The following is a 12,070-nucleotide window of genomic DNA, read 5'->3' as shown; positions in this document are numbered from 1 at the left end:
AATGGGGAGATTGTTAAATCAGTCAGGCAAAGGGCAAAAGATAGAGTACACAATAGGGAAACGTAAATTAGGATTTGCTTCCACTTCCTACAGAGGGAAACATCTTCCAATCACACCTGTGCATACATGTATTTGTGCATATGGGAATAAACTCAACTTTGACTTTGAGGTGTTGCCGAGCAACCACTTCAGAAACCTGACCTGTTGGCCATGTCTTCCTGCCCTGCATATTTCAGAACTGCTACAACTTTCTGTCAGGGTTCTCACTCTCTTGCTGCTCCCATTCACTCAGTGACTAGATAACCTTCCTTACATCGCATCCCCCACAATCAACCCAGTTTTATCCCATCAACGTTCACCCTCTCCCACTCTCTGTGGCTTAATGAATTTCATCTGACGATTTCCAATTCTGAACATTTTCTGTTTCTCTTCCCAACACTATGGCCTGATGCTAAGCATTTCCAGCGTTTTCTGTTTTTACTTCAGAACTTTATGGGCTACCCCGACAGCTTTAGTAATTACAACTGAAATTTCCAGTCCCACATGACTGCTGCTGCAACTTTTCTGAGCTGCCTGTCATTCGTAGGAAAAAGGATCATCATTGACATAGGTCGTAAAATTTGTTGTTTTGTGGCCGCAGTGCAAGACAAAATGACCAAGTTGCACAAAATAAATAAATAGTACCAAAAGAGGAATAGTGAGGTAGTATTCGTGGGTTCATGGACAATTCAGGAAGATGTGGCTGAGAAGAAACTGTTCCCAAGGTAGTGTGGGTTCTTCAGGATACTGCATCTCCCCTCCATTTGTAGAAAGGCAATATGGAATAAATTTAATGTATGAAAAAAATGTGGAGAAGGAAAAAATATGCAGTATGGGGGGGGGGGAATGGAGAGAGTTCAAGAAGGACTCACCACAGTGGATTTTATAGATGAAGGTGTTATTCACCAGGCTATATATTCTGTGCATTCCATGTCTTCCTGCATGGTGATCTGATTGGTACTGAATGGTTGTTAAGTAAATGCAAAAGGAAGATGCAAGAAATGGAGAACCTGCAATCTGGAGCCAGATGCAACACACTGGAGCTCAATAGGTCAGACAGCATCTGTGAAGGGAACCGGTCAATCAATGTTTCAAGAGAGGTTCCAGCCCTCCACAGATGCTGCCTGACCCACTACGTTTCTCCAGTTTGCTGTGCATTACTCCAAATACAAAAGAAACGCTGGTACACAGGTGTATTTTGTGAAATCCTAGAGCCTCGCTGGGGCTGCATGCCATCAGTTTAAAAGTCTTGAGAGAACTTAATGTCTTGAGGTTCCTGTTTTACATTGTAATGTGTGTGCATGTGCTGTATCAAAGATCTCTAGGTTGTACAGATGTTTAGCTTCATTGAAAGATGACCCAGCATATATAATCTACAGAGTACCCATTATTTGGTTTCATTTTGCCAAGTCCCTCAAAGTGTTTTTATCTTCTCTTGTACTTCTTTCTCCAGGCAGTTTCTGCCAGGGTGCTCTCTTCCTACAACTTGCAGTAGACAGTGTTCTTCAGAGATCTTGCCTGAAGAACTACCCCTCAAACCACCATCCTCTCTTCCTAGACATCCACTTTGCCGTCTATTAAACTGCGATTGGAGGATGTTTCCCTTCTGACAACTGGAAACAGATCTTGTACATTACTCCCATATTGTATACTCCATCTTTTCGAGTTTGCCTGACTGTTTGTCTTAAGAACATCCAACTATAGTCCGTACTCTCTTTGTTTTAATACCTCGAATAAGCTCTTTCCTTCATCCTCCTAGATGTGGCCACTTGTATTTAAATTAACCATTTGCTTTAAGCTCTTTAAAAGCTTCATGGTCATTAACCAGAAGGTTTCTTTATCCTACATGGTCTGTATTCAAATATTTGATGAAAATTATGCAAACTATTTAATCGGCACAATCTAACAAAGCTTAATAGCCATTCTAACAGTGTGGGAGTGCAGAATGTGCCAGAGTTATTAGCAAATTATCATCACTAACGAGTTTCCAGACATTATTTCTCACTCCACATTATGACCTTTAGTGGTTAACCTTTCCACGTCAGCAACCCAGTTTCATTGACCACATCATATGGCAGCATAACAGAAGAAACAAAGAGTCCACAGCAGTATTTTATTATTTTCCCCTCCCTTTACAGTGTAGATTACATGCTCCAAAGTGTAGGAAGTGAACCTGCAAAGCTCTGGCAGAATGACAATTCCTGAATAAGGGAAACCAGTAAAGCAAGCCAAAACTTCTGGGGAAATGGCAGTAATTCTACGCTGAACTGCAGTCAATGGTTATGTTTCAAAAACACTTAAGTACTTTGTGATATCTTAAAATACAAGAGCTCCTTTTCTGTTGGCTAAAAAAGTATTGTTGTGGTCCTGCCTTGTGCCACGAATTGAGGTTCTGCTGCAAGTTTGCTAATTCACCAAGTCAGTGGTGGAAAGAAAGGCTGAAGAGTTGGAAAAAGCTTGTTCAAAGTTTTCTTTACATTTATCTTTGAAGTAAGTTCACGTGTCTCATTTTACTTTGACATGTTGCCCCAGCCTACTGTTGCACTGATCCTCAGAGACCTGGACCAATGCAGCATGACATCCACGTCTCAACTCACGAGAGCTATCTGCGAATTCCACAGTCTCCTTTTACAAATTACGGCATGTCATACCAATTGAATAATTAACAGTAGAACTAACCACAAAGAAATCATTCTCCCCTACTCATATCAAACAAACTAATGCGCAAGCACCACTAAACAAACATATTGATTGCAATGGTTAGTAAACATTTTCATGTTGCTGGTTTTTTAAACCTTTTTAGGTAAAAACTAAGCTGTCATAAAGTGGGAGGCAGGTAATTCAATTGTCACCATGTAGTTTTAACAAATTAGGTGCTGAGAAAGTAAAATGCAGCCTTGTACATTTTTTTGTAAATCCACCTTGGAGGTCAATTTGCGGCTAATGCTCTGTACATACTACTTGTGCGGACACTGCTTGCTTGCTTCAGCTTTCGCAATAATATGAGGTTGTGGCAAGGCCATTACAAGTGTAACTGGCTGCTGCACTTCAGTTTTCTTCACAGCTACTTTGCTTCTTGGATAGTGTGCAAATTCACCTTTTTTTCTTTTCTGAACGAATGCTTCGCAACGTTTTCAGCTGACAGTAATAGGGGCACATTAGGAATTCTGAACAGATTATATGAGCTGCAAAGTACCCTAAAACTTTGCACAGTGACAGTGGTTGGATGTCAGTACGGAAGTGCACCCAGCCTACGAGTTATATTTTGACCTTCAGTGCTTAGTAGCATTCTGATAGTACGGATTGCACAAAATCAATTTCAACTTTGCTTCACTGCAGACAATAAAGACAAAAAAAAATCCTGGCTGGGGTTGGGCCAACTGCAAAATTTCTTTTGAAATCTATGATTATTTTTCAGGTTCAAACACCAGTAAGTCACAAACTCTCCACATCTTTAAATGATCAAGACATTCACAGATACACAGTCTAGATTCTCACAATATTACCAATGCAACAAATGCATCAGGGTATCAGTTTTCAGGGCATTCTTTGTTCATTGCACAGGCAGCTTGACTGGCATCCCTCAAGTTCTAATGCTGAGAAATATTTGTAAGTCAGAAAGGAACATTAACACTGTGTGGGAGAGGATCACAGAAGCAGCTGTGACAGGAGAGCGGGCAGACACGGGAAGAGCAGCAGCCAGCCAACGTCACTGACTCAGAGAATGAGTGAGTAACTCTGCTCAGCACTCCCAGTCCAGGTTAGCTTAAACTAGCCCCAACTGCGCAGCTCGTGTTTACCGGGGAGAGATGGCATCTAGAAATGCTTCATGCCATTCCCAGCCAACTGAAGATGACTGCAGCCGCCACATCCATCCACATCTGCTTGGAGAGGACTTGCATTCTCAATGGAACAGAATTAGATCAACAAACACCAGGATTTACGGCATCCAATCAGAAACTAACAGGCTTTGAATTTGGAATAAACTATCTGCTATGTAACGGTACTGTGAGTTAATATAGATCAAAGAGAATTAGAAAGCCAAGCACTTCTAACTTCTTCTTTGTGGAGTCGTCATTTATATACATGACTACGTCAACATCAGCAGAGCTTTTCCTAAACTGTGCACAACTATGCACATTTAAATCCCAAAAGTTACACTTCCTAACACGGTGTCAGTCAATAGTTACACTTAATGGTACTGAAGTTGCAGATGTTATAAAATCATATAATGGATAACAAGGTACTTCTGTTGCTCCCGCTGTCATTTGGGGAATATGAAGGCCAAAGTGTGCACAAAGGAATCGACAAACTGCAATATGATCTGCTTTTATTTTTGTGATGTTGATCGAAGGGAAAAACAAGTCATTTGCCATGTCATTACGAGCACAGCTCTGCCCTTATATGAAATCATGCACAAGCACATTTGGCAGGGCAAGAAGGGAAATGGTTTAATGCCCCATCTGACAAACCGATTCCCAATGCATTTCATCGGTTGCTGAGGCAAGGCATTTGCCCATTTCCTACTGGTAGCAGGCTCAAGAGTTCAAATTTATACTTCAAATGACAATCTTTGAAAGCAGCAGACTTACATATTTTAAACAAAATGATGAACAAAAACTAATTTAAAGTTTTAGGTGGATTACTGATTTACACTGAGTGCATTTCTTTGCACGATGCAAGAAATAGGAAGTTGGGGAGCACACTTGTAACCAATGGTGCATGCACATGAACTCTCCTTAATTAGCAGATCTGGTGTCATTTATAATTTTACTTCCAATGTTAAACCATGTGCTAAAGAAAAGCCTCTAAAATTTTATATGAAAAGGACGGAACACAATACGCTTCGTGATAGGTTGCAAGAAATGTGGGCTTTCAAATACGTCAAACACCAATAAGCTGGATACTACCCAGTAAATGCAGGCGAGTTGTTTGGTATCCCTTCCACCACCATGAACATTAATTCCTTCCAGTGCTAGTTTTCACAGAGGTTGTAGTGTCTACCACCTATAAAATGGTTAATTACTTGCCTTGGGGTGGCACCCTTGTACAGCAGTTATCACGATTGCTTTACAGCACCAGTGGTCACTGATTGGGATTCAATTCCGGCATATACCTGTATGGAGATTCCATGATCTCCCCGTGACTGCACGGATTTCCTCCCGAATTCCGTGGAAGTACAGCGAGAGTTAGGGAATTGTGGGCATGCTACGTCAGCGCCGGAAGCGTGGCGACATTTCCATACTGTCTCTACCGCAATCCATGCAGATATGGTTTGATGCAAACAACGCATTTCGGAGTTAGAATCAGGTTTAATATCGCTAGCACGTGACGTCAAATTTGTTGTTTTGCAGTGGCAGCACGTTGCAATGCATAACAATAAAAAACTATAAATTACTAGAAATATATATTAAACAAGTAATGCAAAAAGAGAGCAGAATAAAATTCATTCATGGATCAATTGTCCAATCACAAATCTGACAGCAGAGGGAAAGAAGCTGTTGCTGAAACATTGAGTGTGTGTCTACAGGCTCCTGTACCTCCTCCTTGATGGTAGCATTAGGAAGATGGCATGTCCTGGGTGATAGGGATCCTTAATGATGGATGCCCTCTTTTTGAGGCATTGCCTTTTGAAGGCATCCTAGCTGCTGGGGAGGCTAGTTCCCATGATGGAGCTGGCTGAGCTTACTGCAGCTTTTTCCAGTCCTGTGCATTGGCCCCTCCATACCAATTGATGATGCAACCAGTTAGCATGCTTTTTGCATGTTTCAGTCAGTATCTGACAAATAAAGCCAATCTTTTCCTTAATCTTTTGCTACTTACTGTTGTCACACCATCCCACCTAAATTTACAACCTCTGCCATTAAGAACAAAGACAAAAGGAGTGTTGGAGCACCAGTACTTGCAGATGTCCCTGCCCCATCCACCATTCTGACTTGTATCACCTTTCTTTCATTGTCACTTTTTCTTAAAGCCTACATCTCTCAACCAAACAACAGTGTGAGTACCTTCATTGAAAAGGCTGCCACACCCTCATAAGCCCAATTAGGGAAACATGATAAATGCTGGCTTTGTCAGCAATGTGCCAACCCAGCAAATAGATTAAGAGATGACAATCTTTCAAACAGCAAGAAGCAAAATTTACATAAAACAGCATTCTTCTATGGCAGGGGTTCCCAACCTTTGCCATTGGCTAATACCATTATGCAAGGGGTCTGTAAGGTTGGGAACCTCTACTCTATGGACTCTTCTTAACTGACTTCACAGTACCAGACTAAGTTTCTAACTTTACTGCATCTGGGATATTTGGGAGTTTTAGTAATAATCCCAAGACTTGCTGAAATCCACACACAGCTGAGAACCATCGCGTTCTCCTGCCCACTGTGAATAAATCAAACTGTCTTTCACAAGAAGAGGAACAAGATTCAGCTTAAAAATGGCAGCAAACTCAGCAAAATGCTTACAGGAGGGCATCTGCTGCATGAGCTAAATGTATAATGCAGCAATGCAACGCCACTGAAGTCCGACTCCACTGAAACCAGTTACAAAGGCAGAATTCCAATCCATCTGCTGCTTTAGCGTACAAACCGCTGCTGGCATGAAGGATGAATGTTTATTCTATTGCATTAACACACCTGAGCAGTGGATAAATTGTTCTTTTAAGTCGTTAAATCAAAATGGGTTACTTGGAGATTTCCACAAAGAAAGTAGAACAAAGCCCTCCAATGAAAAGGTTTTGTCAGGAATCATGAAGACTTACTCCATTCAAACTGCATGATCTCTAGGACTTACAGAACATTTTAAATTTAATTCAACACACACGAAATGCTGGAGGAACTCAGCAGGCCAGGCAGCATCTATGGAAAAGAGTACAGAGTTCTGTCGAAGGGCTGAAACGGTTGCCACAAGAGGACTGAGGTTTGAGGTGCTGGGGAGTAGGTACAGAGGAGATGTCAGGGGTAAGTTTTTTTTACTCAGAGTTGTGAGTGCATGGAATGGGCTGCCAGCAACGGTGGTGGAGGTGAATACATTAGGCTTTTTTTAAGAGGCTTTTACATAGGTACATGGAGCTTAGTAAAATATAGGGCTATAGGTAAGCCTAGTATAAGGTAGGGACATGTTCGGCACAACTTTGTGGGCTGAAGGGCCTGCATTGTGCTGTAGGTTTTCTATGTTTCTATGAAGGATCTCGTCCTGAAACAATGACTGTTTACAATTTTCCATTGATGCTGCCTGATCTGCTGAGTTCCTCCAGCATTTTGTGTATGTTGCTTTGGATTTCCAGCATCTGCAGATTTTCTCAATCCTGTTAATTTTAATTCATTTTATCAGCATCTGAAAATACCTTGCTTTTTAATTTCTTTTATCCTGACAATCCAACAGTAAAGAGGACACACAAGTAAAAATGACGTGACACAAAACAGTAAAACTGATCATCTGCCTTTAAACTCAGAACACTAAATTGATTCTATTATTTTAAGTAGCAATTTTTTGTTTTAAATAAACAGGAATATTTGACCAGGCCAGAGGTGTTTCCCTATTATCAGTGATAACCTGCTTCCATCTGATAACATTCCTGTGGGTATATTCACTACTCTGAATCATATAATTGTTTCTGTTATTCCAATGCTAACCAAGTAGGACTCTTCACCTCACAATCTACCTCATTATGATCTTGCAACTTATTTTCTCTGCAGTTGTTGCACTTTATTCTGCCTTGTTCTACCTCAATGCACTGTGTAATGATTTGATCCGATCAACAGAATGCAAGATGAACTGTTCACTGTATCTTGGTATATGCGACAATACTAAATCAGTTCTAATAAAACAGCAAAATTTCAGCCATTACAACAATACCAGAATTAGAATTTTGGCCAGAGATTCTCATCATTAAAAACTGGGTGGAGTGGAATAGTTCTGAAATGAGACCTTCCATTAGTGGAAGATCTGCTCTTGCTGTTAAAATACAAGTAATGGGAGAGAGCTACAAGGGTTAGGGTTTCATGCTTTTGTATCTTCTGCCCGATGGTGGAAGGGAGAAGGGAGAATGTCCTGTGAGGGTGGGGACTTTGATTATGCTCATTGCTTTACTAAGGCATAGAGGCAGGCCAGATTCGATAATGTGCTGAGCTATAACCAGAACCCTCTATAGTTTCTTGTGGCCACAGAAGTGCTTTAATAACTGCTTACTGCTTTAATCAACCTACAAAGGGTCTCGGCCCGAAACGTCGACAGTGCTTCTTCCTGTAGATGCTGCTTGGCCTGCTGTGTTCCACCAGCATTTTGTGTGTGTTGTATAAACATGATTCCGACAGGTTACAAATACATTAGTACTTTAAGAGCCAGTAAGTATTGCTGCCTTCCTCATCATGGGCTATCACATGACTAAGTTGTTAGATAAAATTTCTCTACCTGAAGCCACAGTAAAAATGCTTGAGTTAAAGTACAAGCATATTTGTTCATAGAATTCAGAGGTCATTGGCAGTGTGGACATGACTAGCATAATGAGCAGTTCCTCCAGAATATAGAGGTCAGTGTTGAACCCAAATTCAATATTGACCTCTGATGCTGCCTTTGTGGGATGTGCATCTTCTCATTGTAACCACATGGGTTTCAATTCTCTAGTTACCTCTCACATCCCAAAGAATAGAGAGTTGGGAGATTAATGGACCACTGTAAATTGCCTGCAAGTGTTTAGACAAGAATAGGGGTACGAGAGAGGTGTGGATCATAAAGTGGGATTACTGAGAATGGGTACTTGATGGTGCAAGATCAGTGGGCCATAAGTGTACTGTCTGACTCTCTGACTCTGCTGCTCAACTCTAATTTCCTTATGTACTGAATGGGTTGCTAGGTCACTTGAGAGGTCAGTCACAAGTGAACTTCATCTGTCGGACTAAGGCCACATAAAGAACAAATTAAGTATGGATGTAAGAAGTCCTGCCATGAAAGAAGTTCCAATTAAATCCAGTAAGACCTCCATGATGGAAAATGAAAAATATGGATCTTTATTTACAGACACGAGAAAATCTGTAGACGCTGGAAATCTAAGCAACACACACAAAATGCTGGAGGAACTCAGCAGGCCGGGCAGCATCTATGGAAAAGAGTAAGCAGTCAATGTTTCAGGCCAAGACCCTTCATCAGTCCTGATGAAGGGTCGTGGCCCAAAATATCAACTGTTTATTGTTTTCCATAGATACTATCTCTATTTGCCCTCTCGGATAACTTTACTTGTTTTACAAGTGATCTCTGCTCCCACATAATGTACCCAAATGCTTCTTTAACCTTCCTTCTTACCTTCTAACTCTCATCACCAGCCTGCTTTTCTGTTAACCTCAACGGTCATAAACTGGTGAAGACTTTTCGTTTGTCAGACATGATACCTGTTCTTTATACTGATGAGTCAACCAATCTGCCAGTATAGACAACCCACTTATTGCTAAATGATCTGGTATTTAAAAGAATGCTACGAATGGGTTTCTAGAATTTCAGTTTATTTTTAGCTCTGATCTCCTGTTGATTTGCTTATTAGATTCATTGACTAAATCTGATTGCTTGGATGACATTAAACTATGTTACCTTGGCCCGTGATAACAGTGCCAACAATAAATTACAAAAACCTATAAAGCAACTTGCAACAATATTAACTTGATATTACTGACTAACAGGTAGATTGGAAGTGCTGTGGACAATCAGTCTGAAACACAGAGTAGGAGGGGCTGGAGAGAAGCAGGGGACGTTTTTGGGCTGGGTGTTGGTACTTTAAATGTTGAAGTTGACCCTAAATCTGAGAACAATGTCACTAATCAACTCTACATCAGCATTGTTGTCCTGAGATTTAGGGTCAGGGTCAAGGGAAGAGGGAGCACATCATATAATAAGTGAATCTTACACACAAGAGTAGCACCAAACCCACTCAGCTTGACAATGGATAATGCACTGAAGGAGATGTTGCCAAACAGTTCTCAGGCTGCATGGAGGCTGTGGAGGAATAAGAACATAAGAAATAGGAGCAGGAGTAGGCTATCCGGCCCATGAAGCCTAACCCGCTGTTCTATAAGATCATGGCTGATCTGTCCGTAAACTCGGCTCCATTTACCTGCCTTTTCTCCATAACCCTTAATTCCCCTATGTAAAAATCTATCTCACTGTATCTTAAATATATTTAGTAAAGAAGCCTCAATTGCTTCCCTGGGCAGAGAATTCCACAGATTTACCACTCTCTGGGAAAAACAATTTCTCCTCATCTCCGTCCTAAATCTTCTCCCCTGAATCTTGAGGCAATGTTCCCTAATTCTAGTCTCACCTACCAATGGAAACAACTTTCCTACTTCTATCTTATCTATCCCTTTCAACATCTTGTATGTTTCTATAAGTTCCCCTCTCATTCTTCTGAATTCCAAAGAGTATAATCCCAGGCGTTTCAACCTCTCCTCATATGTTAACCCCTTCATCTCTGGAAACAACCTGGTGAACCTCCTCTGCACTGCCTCCAAAGTTAGTGTATCCTTCCTCAAGTAAGGAGACCAGAACTGCACTCTAGGTGCACCAGTACCCTGTATAGTTGCAGCATGACCTCCCTGCTCTTGAATTCAATCTCTCTAGCAATGAAGGCCAACATTCCTTTTGCCTTCTTAAAAGCCTGTTGTACCTGCATGCCAACTTTTTGCGATTCATGCACAAGCACCCCCAAGTCCCTCTGTACAACAGCATGCTTCAATCTTTCACTATTTAAATAATAATCTGCTCTTCTATTATTCCTTCTAAAGTGGATGATCTCACAGTTACCAACATTGTCCTCCATCTGCCAGACCCTGGCCCACTCACTTAACCTATCTATATCCCTCTGCAGACTCTCCACATCCACTGTACAATTTGTTTTTCCACTCAGTTTAGTGTCATCAGCAAATTTTGCTACGCTACACTCAGCCCTGTCTTCCAAATCATCAATGTAGATGGTAAACAGCTGTGGGCCCAGCACCGACCCCTGCGGCACCCCACTCACCACAGACTGCCAACCAGAGAAACACCCATTAATAATTGTCAAAGGTACCAGTCACATTAGATGCCGCTTGACTTTACACAGAGCTCTTTCAGAGCTGTGTGTGAAAAGGAGCCTTGGAGCATAACAAAAAAAACTTTTAACCCATGTGTACTATTGTGGTTTTTCTGTCATTTAAATACGAGTAAATATGAATCAATTGAACCATGAATGATCAATGGAATAAATTGACAGGAGTAATATATGACACACTTCCTGTTGCCTGACGACTTGAATCAACCTTTAACAGAGGGCCCTGTTCAGCTTTGGTTTGCATGTCATTTGCATTGGGGGGAGGCACGCTTTTACAATTTTCCTTTTAACTTTGTTTGGTGCTGTTACTCTACAATCCAGGCAGCACACCTGCACACTTCCTCCGTTGCCTTTGGCTTCTGTTAACTCTGAGGGCAGAAGTTGACTTTGTCGGTTTCAGGGATTCAGTATCGCTTTCCACCACAATACTTCTGCCCGCCTCCAGAAATGTCAACTGTCCAAAGCCCCAAGAAATTATGAGAAGAGCCGCTGAGTGGAACAAATATCACATTTCAATCTCCTATCACTGGATGCAGTGAGGCGCTCTGTGCAATTTCATCATTCATCAGTTGAAAGGCTTGCGTCATTTCCATTCTGGTGGCTGTTTTCTTAAATCTACAGTTACCCGTTCAACAAAATGACACATTCTTTCTGCCCTACTCTTTGACATTATTTACTTCCTTCCTTGAAAGTAACACAGTATATGGTCCCCCATGCCCCAATGGTGCCAACCACTCACCCTACAGCTTCCACACGAGGCTGGATCACAGTTCCTCGACAAGGTGCGGAGCAGAACAGGGTCCCCCTTGGTGCAGAGAAAGAACACAGCTCATAGCTGCTGAGCCCCTACCACCCAGGCTCAAAACTGTATTAATGAAAGTTTGGCAATGTCTTTGACCTTCACTAACATTCAAAATGACCCTGGACAGGTGATAAAGTATAAACATCAAAGAA

The 12,070-nt window shown here is 41.4% G+C and overlaps 1 protein-coding gene across 1 annotated transcript in view; it reads right to left on the bottom strand.

Moving 5' to 3' along the window:
- LOC132406973 (1-phosphatidylinositol 4,5-bisphosphate phosphodiesterase gamma-2-like) overlaps nt 1–12,070 on the bottom strand; it is a 204,665-nt gene that overhangs the window by 135,689 nt on the left and 56,906 nt on the right. The window lies entirely within an intron of this gene.

This window comes from Hypanus sabinus, chromosome 17 (assembly GCF_030144855.1).
Source record: "Hypanus sabinus isolate sHypSab1 chromosome 17, sHypSab1.hap1, whole genome shotgun sequence".
Taxonomy (NCBI): domain Eukaryota; kingdom Metazoa; phylum Chordata; class Chondrichthyes; order Myliobatiformes; family Dasyatidae; genus Hypanus; species Hypanus sabinus.
Note: the sequence above shows the minus strand (reverse complement) of the source record. Positions and strands in the feature narration are given on the sequence as shown.